Here is an 18,718-nt window from a genome sequence, read left to right on the forward strand (position 1 = left end):
TGGTCTGTTTGGACCTGGTGTGGTCTGTTTAGGACGCTGGTGTGGTCTGTTTAGACCTGGTGTGGTCTGTTTAGACCGTTTCTGCCTCAACACCATGTTGGCTACGTTCTGACCAAAACAAGGCAGCGTACGCGTGAGTCATCACGCATGCCAACGAAGGCGAATCGATAAGCAGAATCGTTAAGCAAAAAGGCAAACGATTCCAAGGAGTCAAGCTACTGGGATCCGTGTCTCAAAAAGAACCAGTTCCCAGCCCTACCCGTGGTGGTGTATAGAAGTAAAAATCCAACATTTGTACCACTGTCTAAAATACTTATGGACCTGATTATTCACAATGACACTCATTAGATCCGACTGCACTTTTGCATGACATATTTCTTTGAATGTAAGTTTTCCAAAAATAGACACGTTATTTTAGTTTATCAGTTTTTGTTTTTTCACATTTCATCTGAGTGCAATTCTGTGAGTAGAAGGTAAAATGAGTATCTTAGATTGAGAGGCATCATCAGTCAGAGACGATTGGAAATATAAGGTGGTGACTGTTAAGGTGTTATGTAACAGTGACTGGATATGGACTGACTGATACACCCATATATGGTTTGGAAAACTTTATTAAGACAAACATTAAGGTAGCACCAAAAAGGCCTTTTACCACATGGACATTGGGTATTTTTAATTTTTATTTAATTGTTTGTTTTGTTGTGATTCGCCTCTTCTAATCTCTTGTACTCACTTACACCACTGTGTGTGCGTTTCTTTGCAGATGACTTGGTTTACTAGAGCACATTTTGCTGTTGGGTGTGTGATGATCCTGTCGATCGTCTTCTACTTCTACAACTTTGTATTCCATGACTTCTGCGGACAGACACCCACAGAGGTTCCCACCATGCTCAAAACTTGGTAAAGTTACAGTATTACAAACATCTCAATGATTAAATCCACTCCACCTTTTCATTCAGTCCCAATGTTAGTAACTTGTTTTAACAGAATCCATACTTTACTCTGGTTACCATGATCCTTTTAACTCTACCTGACCGTCCTCTGCATTGGATCAAACTGGTTTGACCACATAAGACACTGTCCTGACTCTGAAACCTCCTCCTCTTTCCAGTGTGTAACGGTTTAATAGTTCCAACACATACCTGAAGTTTATTTCTAACATGCTACTTTCCTGTATAGTGTATACAGTATGTGTTAGCGAGAGTTAGCAGAACTATGATTGTTCAAACCTCAGTGTTTCATTGACTCTTCCAGGCTGCCTCCAGTCCAAAGTGGTCCACTGCACATGTGCTCCTGGTTCAGTGATGCTCAAAGATCACATCTCTAAAGAGAAATATGATGAGGTGGTGCAACGCCGATCCAAGGAGCTCCAACACACCACAAGACCAGGTGACTGATTGGTTTTTTCACTGAATTATTGATCCAATCTAATCCACTTTAGTTATAGAACACATTTAAACAACAAGAACGTTTCCGAAGTGCTGCACATAGAATCCTAAAAACAATAAAACAATCTTCTCTATTTAGCTTCACCAGTCCTCATTAAAATACCCAAATAAAAGAAAACGCACTAAAAACCATAAATAAGTACATAAAACTAAAACAATGCTATAAATAAAACATACAATCAAATAGTTAAAAGTAATAAAATAAATAACAGACACAGAGAACCACACAACTCAGTGGAGTTAAAAGCCAGAGAATAAAAGGGCGTTCCAGAGTCTGGGGCCGACCACAGAGAAAGCCCTCATCTGTTTGTCTAGGTTCAAATCACTGTCTGTGCTGATGCCAAGGCTGGAGACTTTGGGACGGATGCACAGAACCTCAGAGGGGTCCCAACAAACCGTTTGTTTACAAACCAAGCCGGAAGGTCACTTGGGCAACTTTGGAATTTTGTTGCGACGGTGCATTGTGGGAAAGGGAGGTTCATGCAGCCGCCTGACAGCAGCAGCAGAGCAACAATATGGTATTATATGGATGAAACAAACATGACACAGAAACGGCTGAAACGCGGAAACGGCTGGAGGAATATGCATAAAGCACAGGTGTCAAACATGCGGCCCGGGGACCAAATCTGGCCCCCCCGCCAAAGGTTCCATTCTGGCCTGCGGGATGAAAGTGCAAAAATGAACCTGAACAGTCCAGGGTGTCCAAATCCTTTTGGTTCAGGTTCCACAAACAGACCAATGTGATCTACAGTAAAAATAACAACACAGCAACCCATAAATAATGACAACCACAAATTTTCTTTGTGTAAAATTATGTGGAAAAAATTTGAGTGAAAAAAATCACATTACACTGTGAAAATATTTACATTTACAAAACTATTCTTTCAACAATAAATACAAATAAATACATAAATAAAACAAAGATGAACACCCCAAATGTGCAATTTGAACAATATTCTGCCTGTTCCTAAATGTTTTGTGCATTTATGGATCCACTGTGATCTGGAGTTGTGTTAGTAAGAAATGGAACTCAGAAGAAACCAACTGTGATGAAGCATGGGAATAAGTGCTGCTGAAGTCTCAAGTCTTTGGGTTTTAAACCCAGTCAGTAGTATTACCCTACTAACAAGACTTCCTGTCCTTAACTTACAAACTGAAGTATAAAAGGCATTTTAAAGAAAGCATTTTACAAACTAAATAGAATAAATAAAATCCCAGATGCTTTGCCTGGCAGGAGATCAAACTAAACCTGTGGAAACTGTTTAAACATGTTCTTTTGTTGGAAGCTCCAAAATAAGTCTGGATTCTTTTATATCTCATTTTTTATAAATTTATTTTTTAACTTGATCTGACCACAAACAAAATATAACTCAGCTGAGGATCCACACCCAGCAGGAAATGGATCCAGACATTCAAATGCACATCACTGTTATAATCCTTGTAAACTGATCTGTAAACTATGGGCTGAAGCCCCTGTGGGCTAAGTGGGTTGGGGTCACAAAGATGGACTGGTGTCATCTGACTCTAAAGTCAGGCAGATGTTTAACCCTATACTGGACAGTGTTTCCATCTTATCTCCAGTGGTTTACACTCCTGTGTGGGCATGTGTATTTCTAAGTGTACCTAAAGTAAAACTTAAGTCTGTGTTCATAAATCTGTCAGTTTAGTATTTTGACAAACTTTACCACTAACCAGTGAAACAAAGGAATCCTAACTACCACTGACTAATATGGGATTAAACTTGAGACTTCAGCCTATTTAAATTAAAATAATATTTCAGATGAATTATGCACTCATTCATACATTTATGAAAATGAACTTTTCTACTACACACAACAGGTACAATCTCAACATAAAAAGTGGGAACATGAGTATAAAAGTACATAAAGACAAGGGTGTGTGTGTGGGGGGGAAATACCATTTTTGAAAAAGTCTGGAATTTCTATTTGGATAAAGAGTAAACACTCTGATTCAGGAATTACAACCATTTTAATCAAGTCCCTCCATTTTCACAGGCTCAAACATAACTGGAAAAATATCCTTGTTATAAACATGAGGATTGTTTGAATGAAAATCCTCTTCACTGCCTGAAGTCTGGAACCCATGGACGTCTCAAAAGGCTGAGTTTCCTCCTGCAGATGCTTTTCCAGGCCTTTAACACAGCCCCCTTCAGTTGCTTTTTGCAGATACTTTCTGCCCTCAGTTTAGTCTTCAGAAACTGAAAAGCTGCTCGAGGTTAAAACCAAGTGATTGATTTTGCCATTTCTTTACCTTCAAAAGCTGTCGTGTTCATTTTTCAGTCTGTTCTAGGTCCCAACCTTTTTGAGCCATGGCCCATATTTTACATTAGGAAATCACAAGACACACCACCTAACAAAATTGTCACAAAAAAGTATATTTATTGATATATCATTCAAATCTAGTCTCAGTGTGAAACCTGGGCCTGTTTAGTTGAACACAAAGCTGATATTCCTGCAGGAACTGAAGACAGGACACACATGAATCCTCCTCAACAGCTCGGAGTCTCTCTCCTTTTCATCTTCATATCAGTCGTGCTCAGCTCGCATAGACACAGTAGGTTGTGGAGAAAGGGACAGAACTGAAATAGCTTTGTTGGGGGGGGGCACATCAGGGGTGCATTGGCAACATTGTCACGTGGTGTTTGGAACAAGAAAGCTGAGAGGGGTGCATCAGCGACCCCTCGGACGGACCCCCCAGCTTACACACTGAGGTTCGTCATATAATAGTATGGAGGCCTATCCCCCCCGCCCCACCCCGATCCCCAGGGTTATCACTAGTGAGGGGGGCTTTATCAACAGAATGCGCTGCATCAGGGCCGGTTCACTTTCACTTTTATTTTGCCAAAGGGAACAGGAGCCTGTTGTCGTAGTGAATCGTTGGTGCGTCAGTCGTATGTCTCTATATCACGCTGCTCGCTTACACCAATCAGGTGAAACTGGATAATCTTCCACGGCAACACCTGCTGGTTTCTCACACCTCTGGTTTGGAGACGCTGTTCTAGGTCATCGTCCATCTGTGAACTGATGCTTTGTCCTATCAAATCTGTAGCATTTACCTGAACCTGAGCCCAGAGGACATCCTTTTACACTTCAGGGTTCATCCTGTTCCTTCACTGGCAGCCGCGCATGTCCCCACCATGACACTGTCCACCATGCTGGACACTGACCTCGTCTGCTTTGGATCATGAGCTGCTCCTTTCTTCTCCAGACGCTTCTCTTACTGTCGTTCTGGTCCAAGTTCATCTTATTTTTATCTGTTCAGAGAATCTTTTGTTCAGACCAGTCCATCTTCTTTATATTATTTTCTGGTACATTTGAATCTGTCCTTTCTGTGATTACCACCTTACTGTTACCCATCTTATTTACCTTGGTGAAGGTGACCTGCCCACCTCCGCTGGGATCATCTACTTAACTGTCTTCTGTGGTTTTCAGACCTTCGGGGCCAATCCCAATTCCCCCCTTGGCCCCTCCCCCATACCCCTCCCCCTCGGATGGGGGGATCTCCCATAATTCTGTTTGAGTCATCAGCAAGATGGAGGTAAACACATCAAAAAAATGCAGCAGTGATGAAAGAAATACACAAATGTATGTATTTTCTTCATAAATCACTTCATTTAATCGGTTACAGCTGCTGACGGCATGGGGAATTCTTTCGGAAACAAGGTTGTTGCATCTGTTTATAGCGGCATCGACGACTGCTGCTGATGTAACAGGTCTGGAAGCGTTGTCCCATCTGATAAGGGAATATTTCAACTCCTACCCTTTGCAACTCAGATTCAAGGGGTAGTGCCAAGTGCAAGGGCCAATGAGTAGGGGTAAGGGGAAGGGCCAAGGGGTGAACTGGGATTGGGCCTTGGTGTTGCTGAGCTCACCAGTGGAACGAACCACATCTGAACATGAAGCTCATTGTCACTCAGTCGTCCAGTGACTTTAAGGCCCTGAAAATGGAAGGACTTTAAAATGGTTGTCATTCATAAGTGGTTTACACAGTATTTTTGTTTAAACCAAAAACCTTTTATTGAATTAGTGCTAAATATCCACGCTTCAGTCACATCTCGATTATTTAATTTCAAATCCACCGCTTTGGTGTACAGAGGAGAAATTACACAAAGTTGTGTCACTGTCCAAATACTTATGGGCCTGAATGTGTTTGTGGAACTTCAGTTTTATCAGCCTACTTCCTCTCCAACAGTCCACCTTCACTCCCATTATCTTTATTCCTTCTACAGGACGAAGTCTGTCTTAACGAGACTGCTGCTTGCTTCACCTAACTCTCCCTTGCAGTATCCCATCCAGGGTTTACAGTACGACCCCTGACCTCCACTCTTATACCAGGTATGGTACATTCTTTACAGCTGTATGCTACAAAAACAATGGCCCTTTGAAAAAGGCAAGGTCATCCAAGCTAGGTCATATAAAAGTAGTGAAATAGACACTGCTGCGGGACAGGTTCAGGCAGAAGAACCTAGGCCGGTGATCCTTTGTGCATCCACTGACAGTTGGGATAGATACAAGGCACAAGGTCAAAGATAGACCTGATCCCCATGACAGAGGTCACTGCATCCAAAGGCTGTAGTTCTGTAATAGTCTACTTTGGTAAACTGCCATTTACTTGATAGAATATTGACTTGTTTCTACTGGAATAGACCTGAGTAGAGTTAAGGTGCAGTCAGACAACACAGGTCAGCTGAAATCACACAGGAAGCCTTTCATACAACTGCCAAAGGTTTACAGAGGGTTCCATGAATGTCAATAAAGTGAAGATCAGCAAAAAGTCACGTTTGGCTGGTAGATCACTGCCTCCACAGTGGAATGTCAGAGTACAGGGACTCTTTAGACTCTTTTGTCTCCAGAGTCCACAGAGCCTGGCTTCCTGATGGTCTTGCTTAACCCTTAAAGACCCAAACAACCACCTTTAACCCTTAAAGACCCAAACGTCCACCTTGAACCAAAACTATCTACTGATCTAAACTGTTTAATACATGTTAATCCAAATGCAGTTCTTCATCTTTTCATGGTCATCAGATATGACCCATGTGGACGTTCTGAGGCTCCGTAGTTACTGTGGAAACACCGTCATCCTCAACGACATTGATTCACCAGTAAAACCCATGGAGTTGGATCAATGACAGTGGATGGACACACTGGGTTTATGTTCAGTTAATGACAGATTGGATTAAAAAAAAGTCACATTTTCTTCAGTTTCCTCTATTTCTGATATAATAACCCTCAACTTTAATCTTAGCTTTTATGAACATCTATATGATCAGTGAATTAAAGATAAGAACATTCATTTTCACTGAAAAAACAAAACAAAACATAAAATACAGAGGATAATAATATAATAAATGGTGATAAATTTGAGTAATAAAGGTTAAATATACAGAAAAAATCATTTGGGAAGTGACATAAAAGTAGCACTGGGTCTTTAAGGGTTAAGAGGAGAGAATCAAACTATGGGTTCATTTTCATTGCAGGTTTAGTGCTGCACACAGGAGCAAGATCCAGCTACGAGGTTGGTGTGTCATTTCAAAGACGCAATGAATAAGCTCTTCTCATGATCAGCATTCTCTTTCAAATCACCTGATGGTGGCGGTGGTAGTGGTGGTGATGGTGTGATGATGGTGGTGGTGGTGGTGGTGGTGATGGTGGTGGAAGCAGTGATGGAGTCATTGAGACAAGATGGCTGCTTGTTTGAAAATGATGGCAGTGTCTCAGTAGTTTGCTAATGTCTACAGTAAATATGAGGATTCCAGTGGACAGGTGGAGGTCAGTCTGTATGTGCATGTACAGAAACCATGCTAAAGCCTTTCCAAACCCGTAACCAGTGTGTTTATGCTATACTTGCTATACAATCAGATACTATCATTTATTATTTTAGCAACAAAAACTTCACCTTGTGTCAGAAGAATAGTTCAATGGATGGGCTACTACTACGATTTTAAGCCATCTAGTCTAGATATATGGTTTATGGGATGGATACGTAAAGGTACTTAAGCCTACTGCTCTATAGTTACTGATAAAGGTCTAGAGCAGGGGTGTCAAACTCAGAACTTCGAGGGCCGGTATCCTGCATGTTTTAGATGTTTCCCTCTTCCAGCACAGCTGACGGTCATTACCAGGCTTCTGCAGAGCTGGATGATAGGTTTATCATTTGAATCAGGTGTGTTGGAAGAGGGAAACATCTAAAACATGCAGGATACCGGCCCTCAAGGATCTGAGTTTGACACCGCTGGCCTAGAGTCTGTCCGACGACTCTCAAACACACATGAACTTACTTCTTCAGGTACCTGCATGTCAGAGATTATTGTAATAATTAATTAAACAGTTAAGATATTTACGGATGCCTACAAGGCTAAAGCCAACAAACACCTTCATTTATGAATATATACAGACTACAACGAATCAGAAGTGCCAGGAGGAGTTGGTAGATGTCTGATGATGTTTGGGTTGGTATTTGGGAAGCCTGGATGAAAACTACAGGCCTGGGAGGCCCGCGGAAGTCCATGCATCAGGGGTTTCCAGGGACCGTTGGTGGAGGAATAACACTGGAAAAAATCTAAATCTTACCAAGTGTATGTTTCTCATTTCTGGTCCAAATATGTCATTACACTTAAAATAAGACAGAATCACCTAAAGAGGAACTTTTCAGTGGCAACGTAAGAACTTGTGATTTTACTCCCGTGAATTGCTCTGTCATACCAATCAGTCACTCAATATCATATCAATCACTTTCAAGATGTAATGTTTAAAGGGCTCATATTTGTCTAAACCCACTTTTCTTAGTCTGTGCTTCATTTCTTTGTGGATTTGGACCCTAATAGTTCATACAGTTTGAATTTGAACCCTCCAGCTGCTGCAAAACTGTCTTTATATTAATGTGGACAAACATCCAGTGGATTTATACAACCTGTTTGAATTCCTGCTAAATTTGTTCCGTCTCCACATTTGCTCATATCAGGTCCAGACTTCAGATGAACATTTCTCCAGTATTTCTCCATAATTGTTTGTCGTCATCAGCGGTTGTAGTCCAGACTGAAAATATGTCCAAACTTGGAGCCCATTACCGGTTGAACAGGACAGAGCAACCTGGAGGGGGCGGGGCCTGAAGTGTCTCATGTGCATTTAAAGGGCCAGCGCTCCAAACCACCTTTGTGGTGTCATTACTCAGAAATAGGGTTGAAGATGGAGCTGTGGAGTTGAATGGATGAAGAATTCAGACTCAGGCAGAGCATTTACAGTTTATGGAGACCACAGGGAAGTGAGAGAAAAGGAAGAATAACATTTAAAAAAGACAAATATGACTGCTTTAACTAAATTGGCTACGTGTGTCTGTTGCCATGGTTACGCTGTTGGCTGACTTCTGTTTCATACATCACGGTAGCACCACTTGCTCCAATAAGTTGACCGACACTAACAACGTAGCAGCAGAGACGATTTCTAACTTAAACAGCGCTCATATAAACACTAAACTGCTTTGCTAGCTCCGTCTGATATTAACTAAAACATCAGTCGAAAATATCAGTTTTCCATGGGCAGGTTTAGTTACCGTGTCCACAAACTTCGCATATTTCTAAGCTAGTAGCCTAGCCCCCATGTCAGCGACTGATGGAGGAGCATCTAGCATCAAGGCTGAGTTCTGATCCACTGCTGTCATTCCACCTTCGTCCTCTGGCTCCAAACAGAAGGCTGGACCTGGATTAATGGACTGTCCATCATTAATGTAACAGCAGCAGAGTGTTATAGACCCATTCATTAGATGAAGATAATTTAATAAAATCAATGATGAACAAGTGTGCTGTCACGAGGGGGAGGGTTGTCCGTCCAATCAACAGCTTCTACCGCCCCCCCCCAATGAAAGCCATCTGGAACCGGGCCTGGTTTCGTCGTACAAAGGCCCAGTTTTCTATCATTTACCTGTTTACCACAACAGTCATTGCATGGATTGTCACCGTTTCAGCCACGTTAAACTGAAGCTAGCAGACTGTGCCGTTCTCACAGCTGTCTACTTTATTCTCATCCATCTGCTCTAGGTGACTTTGAATGTGTCCAAAGGTGTCCTCAGCACCATGTCCACAGAAGGAGTTCAAGTTAAAGGTGAGAGTCCAGCTATTAATGCAAATGCCAAACAAGAAGTGGATGGAGTGATTACCCATCATGCCTAGTCTGGAGTGCCGTGAGTAATTGTGGGCCCCATGAAAGCTAAACGTTGTGGACTCTTTATAAAATTCAGTATCTTGTCGATTTGTTGGGGGGGGGTATGTACATGGGGTAGAGGCAGCAGGTTATATACATGGGGGTGCGGTCTATAACTAGTGTAGCTAACGCTGGCGTGAAGTGAAAGTGAAACTTAACATGTTTTCAACGTCCGACTCTGAGCTTCTATGCTTCTTTTCTACCGCAGACCTTACACGAAATTTTCAGTCCTGGGCCCCATGAATTTGTCACGTTTACCCCCCTGTTCGACGCCCCAGTGCCTAGTGCCTCCAGTCCAGTCTGTGGGGCAGTGATTACCCATCATGCCTAGTGCCTCCAGTCCAGTCTGTGGGGCAGTGATTACCCATCATGCCTAGTGCCTCCAGTCCAGGCTGTGGGGCAGTGATTACCCATCATACCTAGTGCCTCTAGTCCAGTCTGTGGGGCAGTGATTACCCATCATGCCTAGTGCCTTCAGTCCAGTCTGTGGGGCAGTGATTACCCATCATGCCTAGTGCCTCCAGTCCAGTCTGTGGGGCAGTGATTACCCATCATGCCTAGTGCCTTCAGTCCAGTCTGTGGGGCAGTGATTACCCATCATGCCTAGTGCCTTCAGTCCAGTCTGTGGGGCAGTGATTACCCATCATGCCTAGTGCCTCCAGTCCAAGCCTGATCGGAGGTTGCCTCAGCTGATCAGGTCTAAGTTTATAATGAGGGCAGTTGACCACATGGCTAACCTGAATGAGCAGGTCTGAACCTACCAGAGGTGTTTTCTGTCAGACTGCAGTGGAAGCTCAGCTTTCCCTAAAATTACAAAAATTAAATGCTCAAATATGGTCAGTTGTGTTGACATTTCATTGACTCCAAATGTGTTAGAACACGTTCATCTCACAGACGAGTTTGTTCAGAATCAGTTTGATCCCAGATCAGTGGACTGGATGTTGTTCACTTCTCCTCCATTCCCGTGTCTGTGTTTTCTCATTCCATCTCTGCTCAGTGCATTTGTCCGTAGATCTGCTCCTTCACTGACACAGTTCAGTTTAATACCGTCACACATTCTGCTGTGAAATCACAGAAACCACTATGAAATTACTCGTTCATTTCTTGCACTGTAAATAAAACCCACTCATTGGACTTCCTTGTTTCAGTTGAACATAATTTCATACATATGGCTCTGCTGGTCAGTGAGAGGACACTGGTCCAGTCTCTGGAAAAGACGCCTACTTGCTATGATAAGGTCACTGACCATTTTCTTAAAAAGGAACAGAGGACAAATTCATGTTTACATAACATGACATTTTTTTGATGTAAGCCGACAATGAGCTTCCCCTGTCTGAAAGACGAGCTGCCGCCACTGGAACATTTGTGGATTTTCTTCCGTGATGACAGGGAGATTCCAACATGACAGCACTAGGGTTCATCAGGTTGAGTTTGTGAAAGTGTGGTTCAGGAACATGAGGCATCATTTTGACAGTTTTAGTGAAGTATAGGGTGATAGTGGTAAAGAGTGTGATGTTACTGAAGTGTTTTTATTGTGATGCTTTTTAAATGACAGGAAATGGTGAAACGACACTGACGGTACAGTCAAATAACCTGCTGTTCCTCAACGCCCTGCTGTCAAAAGTGTCCTATAAGAGCACAGACTATCATGTCAACACTGGAGATCTGGGTAGGTGTTCACCCAAAGCTGACCTTTGATAGAGTACAGGTGAAGTTACACTGAAAGGATCTATTGTGTTTGGTTTTAGTTATTACATGTGAAGTGTTTCATTCTGTTTTTAGTCAGCTTCCAGTTTGAGAACCACAAAGCTGTGTTTCCTGTTGTCATCAAACAGCCTCAGCTGCCGGTCCTGTATGACATGGGAACAGGTAAGAACAGACTGACAGGTGGATTTAGAACACTATGGACAGTATAGGTTTAAAAATATGGAATCACAGGAGTGCCAAAATTAAAAGGAAATAAATGTGGAAATAAAAAGAGAATCAATAAAAGAAATTTGGAAATAAAAAGAGAATCAATAAAAGCAATGTGGAAATAAAAAGAGAATCAATTAAAGAATCAATAATAAAAAATATACAAATGCAGTCATATCATTGCTTTTACTTATTCCATTGTGACATTGTCTTTTCCATTTGCTTATTGTCATTGCTTTTACCTGATGGCTCAAGCTGTCAATCAAATGGCTGTGGGCGGGTCTTTCTGTCCAGGATAACTAGTCGATACCTGATCAGACGATTCCGGCTTGACAGTGGCTATGCAGTAGCTCTGTTTATGTGTTAGCTCTCAGCGCGGGAGACTGGAAGTAGCGTCACGGACAGGACGTAGACGCGCATACACATGTGTCAACTAGAACCATGTCTGCATTCGTCAGTGCAGATATTTCTCCAAGACTTTCCATTACATCTTCCACCAACCTTAAAATATAGTCCGTTGGAAAATTTTCCTCCACATACCGAGCAATTGCTAATAATTCTTGTTGAACGCCTCTTCTCAATTCGTCCACGTCAACCATATTTAACTTTCCCTCTTTTTACTTCAGATAAATGTGTATGTGTGTCTACGTCCTGTCCGTGACACTACTTCTGGTCTCCCGCACTGAGAGCTAACACATAAACAGAGCTACTGCATAGCCACTGTCAAGCCGGAATCGTCTGATCAGGTATCGACTAGTTACCCTGGACAGAAAGACCCACCCACAGCCATTTGATTGACAGCTTAAGCCATCAGGTAAAAGCAATGACAAAACGCAAATGGAAAAGACAATGTCAAAATGGAATAAGTAAAAGCAATGATATGACTGCATTTGTATATTTTTTATTATTGATTCTTTAATTGATTCTCTTTTTATTTCCAAATTTCTTTAATTGATTCTCCTTTTATTACCTCCGCCAAGGAGGTTATGTTTTTGCCAGGGTTTGTTTGTTTGTTTGTCTGTCTGTTTGTTTGTCTGTCCGTTAGTGTGCAACATAACTCAAAAAGTTATGGACAGATTTGGATGAAATTTCAGGGTTTGTTGGAAATGGGATAAGGAAGAAATGATTAAATTTTGGTGGTATTCGGGGGCGGGGGGGCCCACGGGGGGGCCCACTGATCAGCCTTGGCGGAGGTCTGCGCTCTCCGAGTGCTTCTAGTTTCCAAATTTATTTTATTGATTCTCCTTTTATTTCCAAATTTATTTTATTGATTCTCTTTTATTTCCACATTTCTTTTATTGATTCTCTTTTTATTTCCAAATTTCTTTAATTGATTCTCCTTTTATTTCCAAATTTATTTTATTGATTCTCTTTTTATTTCCACATTTCTTTTATTGATTCTCTTTTTATTTCCAAATTTCTTTTATTGATTCTCTTTTTATTTCCACATTTATTTCCTTTTAATTTTGGCACTCCTGTGATTCCATATAAACAGCTGGAAACAAAGCAATTCACAGGTTAACAGTTACACCACAAACATACATACTGTGATGAGCTGTGGGTGTGGCCTGCCTTGCATTGTCGGGTTTTACATTCTGTTCATGTTCTGTGCTATATGCAGTTGGTTACTGTGTATATGGGACTTTAGGTGAGCGCATGTGCACAGCAGTAGTTCATAGGGAATGTAATGTTCACCTTTGTTTTGTGAACAATGACTGTAAGCCTTAGGTCAAATACCTTTACTTATTCAGAGTGAAACAGGGGTAATTATTACCTCCGCCAAGGAGGTTATGTTTTTGCCAGGGTCTGTTTGTTTGTTTGTCTGTTTGTTTGTTTGTCTGTCCGTTAGTGTGCAACATAACTCAAAAAGTTACGGACAGATTTTGATGAAATTTTCAGGGTTTGTTGGAAATGGGATGAGGAAGAAATGATTAAATTTTGGTGGTGATCGGGGGTGGGTGGGCCCACGGGGGGGCCCATTTCCAACAAACCCTGAAAATTTCATCAAAATCTGTCCATAACTTTTTGAGTTATGTTGCACACTAACGGACAGACAAACAGACAGACAGACAAACAAACCCTGGCAAAAACATAACCTCCTTGGCATGGGGGGGCCCACGGGGGGGGCCACTGATCAGCCTTGGCGGAGGTCTGCGCTCTCCGAGTGCTTCTAGTTGTGTATGCAATGTCAGGAACAGTACTCAGATTACTGTTTTTACAACTCACAGACTGATTTTTTAGTACAGTGGTTTCCAACCTTTTTTGGCTTGAGGCCCCATTTTAACATCACAATTTTCTGGTGACCCCAGACATTCAAAACGGAGGCATTTATTTTTGCTAAAATTATTTAGTTTTTGGTCAAGTAATAGTTTGCTATACTATGTTACAAATAAAAGTTAATTTCAGAGGACATTTAGTCTGTATAATGTCTATTATTGTGGACAGAGGCAGTAAATCCAGGTGTAGATTACTGCATAAAGGGAGACTTTTATTTTCCTTGGTCAGGATCTGTCCAGTCAGTCCAGCTGTGATTTACAAGGAGGACAATTAATACTGAACAAACAAGAACTGAAACTATGAATTATGAAAGAGCTGCAGCATCTGAAACTGACCACAGTGAACATTTAACAGATAAACAGAACCACAGTGCTTCAGTTTCAGCTTCAGAGTTTGTCATGTATTTTATGGATTGGGATTTTCTCACCATATATTTTATACACACTACTGGTCAAAAGTTTTTTGGAAGACCCCAGTTTTTCAGTCCATAACCCCTTCTTCCAGTCTTCAGTAGTCCACTGGTGGTGTTTCATGGTCCAGCCAAGCCTCTTTTTCTTATTCTGAAGTCTCACCAATGCTTTCTGCTGCAACTTCACCCATCAAACCTGCAACTGTTCAGTCTTCTCTTTACAGTGTAAACTCAGACTCTTTTACTACGACCACTCTCTTCTCTCTTCTTTCAGCTGTTGTCCTGTCAGTCTCCTCTCACTCCAGCTGTTGACTGTCAGAAACTTGTCTTCTGATTCTGTTGTGTGTTTGGTTCTTCCAGACCTCTTCCTGTCTGCATTTCCAGTCCAGTTTCTGAGTGCCTTTGGATGGTGAAGGAAACTGGACTTACTGACACCTGGACTTTCTTGGACATTTCTCTGTAGGACAGAACTACATTTTTCAGTCTTCTGATGCTCTGTCTCTCTTCTATGGTTAATTGCCTTTTCCTCTTTTCCATTTTTATAGTAGCACACTACTTTCTGCAGTACAACACTGTTCAGATTCAGATTCAGATTTATTAATTGTCATTCAATAAAAACATCCCAGATGCTGTTAAAGAACGAAAAAGCAGAATGCACAGCACGAAATAAAAACATAGAAAAACAATCCTAAAAACACCAACAAAAAACAACCCATATACAGGGTGACACAAAAAAACGGGAACTTTTTAACAATCCAATAAAACCAAGAGTGATGGAGGAAAAATATTTTATTCATAGTAATTGAAACCTTAAAACATGCCATTTAAGAAACAATGATGGCATTTTCATTTTTACCTCCGCCAAGGAGGTTATGTTTTTGCCAGGGTTTGTTTGTTTGTTTGTCTGTTTGTTTGTGTGTTTGTTTGTTTGTTTGTTTGTCTGTCCATTAGTGTGCAACATAACTCAAAAAGTTATGGACAGATTTGGATGAAATTTTCAGGGTTTGTTGGAAATGGGATAAGGAAGAAATGATTAAATTTTGGTGGTGATCAGGGGTGGGGGGGCCCACGGGGGGGGCCACTGATCAGCCTTGGCGGAGGTCTGCGCTCTCCGAGTGCTTCTAGTTTAAAAATGACTTCCTGTAGATGGCGTCCTCCTGTACGATTGCATTCTTGAAATCTGCTGTTGAGATTCCTCACTGACCGCTGCAACATCTCAGCTGGGATACTGTGAATTTCATCCTGAATTCTCTGTTTTAACTCATCCAGAGTTCTTGGTCGAGTCGTGTACACTTTACTCTTGAGATAGCCCCACAAGAAAAAATCACAAACGGACAAATCTGGCGATCTAGGGGGCCAGGGAACGTTACCGAATCTTGAGATCACACGGTTACCGAACAATTCTCGCACAGCCGCCAATGGTTCCTAAAATGGGGGTGTGTTTACTTGCTCAAGGTCACTGTCTCGCAGTGCTGCCACTTGTTCATGTTTGCCAATACACACTTCAAAAATTCTCGTTTTTTCTGTACAAGTACAGGGTGACCATAGTAACCATTGGTGGCTTTGCGAGAATTGTTCGGTAACCGTGTGATCTCAAGATTCGGTAACGTTCCCTGGCCCCCTAGATCACCAGATTTGTCCGTTTGTGATTTTTTCTTGTGGGGCTATCTCAAGAGTAAAGTGTACACGACTCGACCAAGAACTCTGGATGAGTTAAAACAGAGAATTCAGGATGAAATTCACAGTATCCCAGCAGAGATGTTGCAGCGGTCAATGAGGAATCTCAACAGCAGATTTCAAGAATGCATTCGTACAGGAGGACGCCATCTACAGGAAGGAATTTTAAAAAATGAAAATTCCATCATTGTTTCTTAAATGGCATGGTTTAAGGTTTCAATTACTATGAATAAAATATTTTTCTTCCATCACCCTTTTTGTCTTTTTTTGGATTGTTAAAAAGTTCCCGTTTTTTTGTGTCACCCTGTATATGATAAAATGTTAAAAACTGCACTAAAATGAATAAATGAATAGTTAGTAAAGATAAAACTGTTCAAAAATCGGGCAGTTTTGCACCTCAGGCTCCAAAAACGTTTCCCTGAGGGCAGGAGGGAAAACAGTTTGTTGAAGGGGTGGGAGGTGTCTCTGACAATCCCCCTGGTCCTGGACAGACAGCGCTGTTCTGCCAGCTCACCCATGGGTGGCAGCGCGGACCCAGTGATTTTCTGTGCAATGATTTTCAGATAATGCTCCAACGGTATGGTACCAAAGTGCGTTCCACACTCCTTTTCTGCAGACACAGGGGGTTGAAGGAATTCACAAACGTTGGGACACCTGGAGGAATTGGTGGCACCAACTTTGGAGGCTTGATCAACCTCCATTGCTGCAGAACTGCTTTAAGTTGTTAACCCATTTCTTGTTCGCCTTTTTGTATAATTCTGAAATGTACATTATTTTTTCAGTTTTGTTTAATCTTACCTTTTTTTTTTTTTTTTTTTACCTCTGGCAGTTCACTAATTACCTTTGTACCATTTCAAGCTTTTCATTGGACTTGAACTGCTTGAATTTCAATACAAAACTGGAAAAATTGGGGTGTTCTAAAACTTTTGACCAGTGGTATATATAGTTTTTTTTTTTTAATTTTCATCAATTACTAGAAATTTCAGTCACCCCCATTTGAATTCCAGGTGACCCCACGTAAGTTCCTGACCCCAAGGCTGAAAAACACTGCATTAGTATCTGTAAACTTTGACAAAAAAAAAAAAAAACGATGCAGCCTAGAGCTTTGGAAATAGACCAGAACATATCATCACAAAAATGTGCTTCCTGGTTTCGAAAGATGTGCTAAAGCTGCGTATGACTTTCATCACCAATTTTTCATCAAATCTTTAAAACCCGATTCATAGCCTAAGTATCACGAATACATCTTTCCGTGATTACACACCTGAATCTTTTTCCTCACCATGAACAATTTCAAAGTGTACTCCACCATAAACACTCTATGGGCCTGATTTACTAAAGGTTTGTGCGTGTAAAAACGTGCGCAAACTTGACTGCACATGCAAAAACACATTGAAGTTTATCTACTAAGAGGGCGCACTGAGGTTTGTGCCTCTCAAATGGGCAAACAGCTCGCACAACCCATTTAGCGTGTTTGCCCTGATAAATATGCAATATGGGCATTTCTGCCAGAACGCGCAAAATTATTGGGAGGAGTAAATGCAAAGAGAGAAAGTGACCAGTTAAAAATGTCAGTAAAAACAGATACAGGTTGGCTGTGTAATGGGCCAGCAGCCTTACCTACTTGAACAGATTTCAAAACCTTAGGTGTATCAGCCTCTGTCACTTGATATGGTGATCCGTTGCTGTTGGTATCCACAGATAAAGGCTTTCTCCGCTCAGGTGAATTCGCGTTATGCTCGAAACGAGCATAGAATGAGTTCAATTCATCTGGGAAAGAAGCGGTGGAGTTTAGGACGCCACTTGGCTCGGCTTTGTAGCTCGTGACAGCTCGCAGGCCTTGCCATTAGCGCCTAGAGTCCCCCTCGCAGCAGTGTTGAGCTAATTTTTCCCGATGATGCTTTTCAGCAGATTTAATGGCCCTCCTAAGCTCGTGCCTGGCTCTCTTATAGTGGTCTTCATCACCAGATTTAAAAGCAGCAGACCTTTCATGCAGTCTCATGCGGACCTCCCTGTTCATCCACGGATTTTGTTTAGGATATGAACAGGTCGGCATACAATTGTCCACACAAAACTTAACATAGTCCGTCACTGCCTCGGTATACTCATGCAGGCTCGAAGCGTGTTTAAACACTGAGCGGTCAGCAGATTCCAAACACCCCTGCAGGCTGAGCTCACCTTCAGCAGTCCAGCGCTGTACTGTCCTCACAGTTGCTTTCTCCCTGTTTGCCTCCTGCTTGTACACAGGTAGCAGAAGTACGGAAGAATGATCCGATTTGCCAAAATGAGGCCGTGGGATAGACCTGTAAGCTGCTTTTATAGTAGAGTAACAGTGGTCAAGAGTCTTATGACCTCTGGTGAAACAGCTGACGTGTTGGTAATATTTCGGTAGCACTGTTTTGAGATTACAGTGATTGAAATCACCCGCCACGATGGAAATGGCCTGTGGACGCTGCCTCACACTCCTGCTGATGGTGTTGTGGAGCTCCTCCAAGGCTACCTTGGCGTCGGCTTGAGGTGGGATATAAAGCGCTGTCAGCAGCACGGAAGGAAATTCTCTCGGCGAATAGTACGGGCGACACTTTAAGGTGAGGTGTTCAAGGACCGGTGAGCAGGAGTAGGAAATTACATCAACGTCCGTGCACCATGTGTTGTTTACCAGTAAGCACACTCCGCCGCTCCTTGACTTGCCTGTTGCCTCCTTTGCCCGGTCTTGTCGGTGTACAGAGATGCCCTCTAACTGTCCGGGTGGTCTGGTGTTCACCATGTTTCAGAGA

At 42.0% G+C, this 18,718-nt stretch overlaps 1 pseudogene; it reads left to right on the forward strand.

The window, feature by feature from the left end:
- LOC115424897 (beta-1,4 N-acetylgalactosaminyltransferase 1-like) overlaps nt 1–18,718 on the forward strand; it is a 58,228-nt pseudogene that overhangs the window by 24,498 nt on the left and 15,012 nt on the right.

The sequence above is a fragment of the Sphaeramia orbicularis genome, chromosome 8, assembly GCF_902148855.1.
Source record: "Sphaeramia orbicularis chromosome 8, fSphaOr1.1, whole genome shotgun sequence".
NCBI lineage: Eukaryota > Metazoa > Chordata > Actinopteri > Kurtiformes > Apogonidae > Sphaeramia > Sphaeramia orbicularis.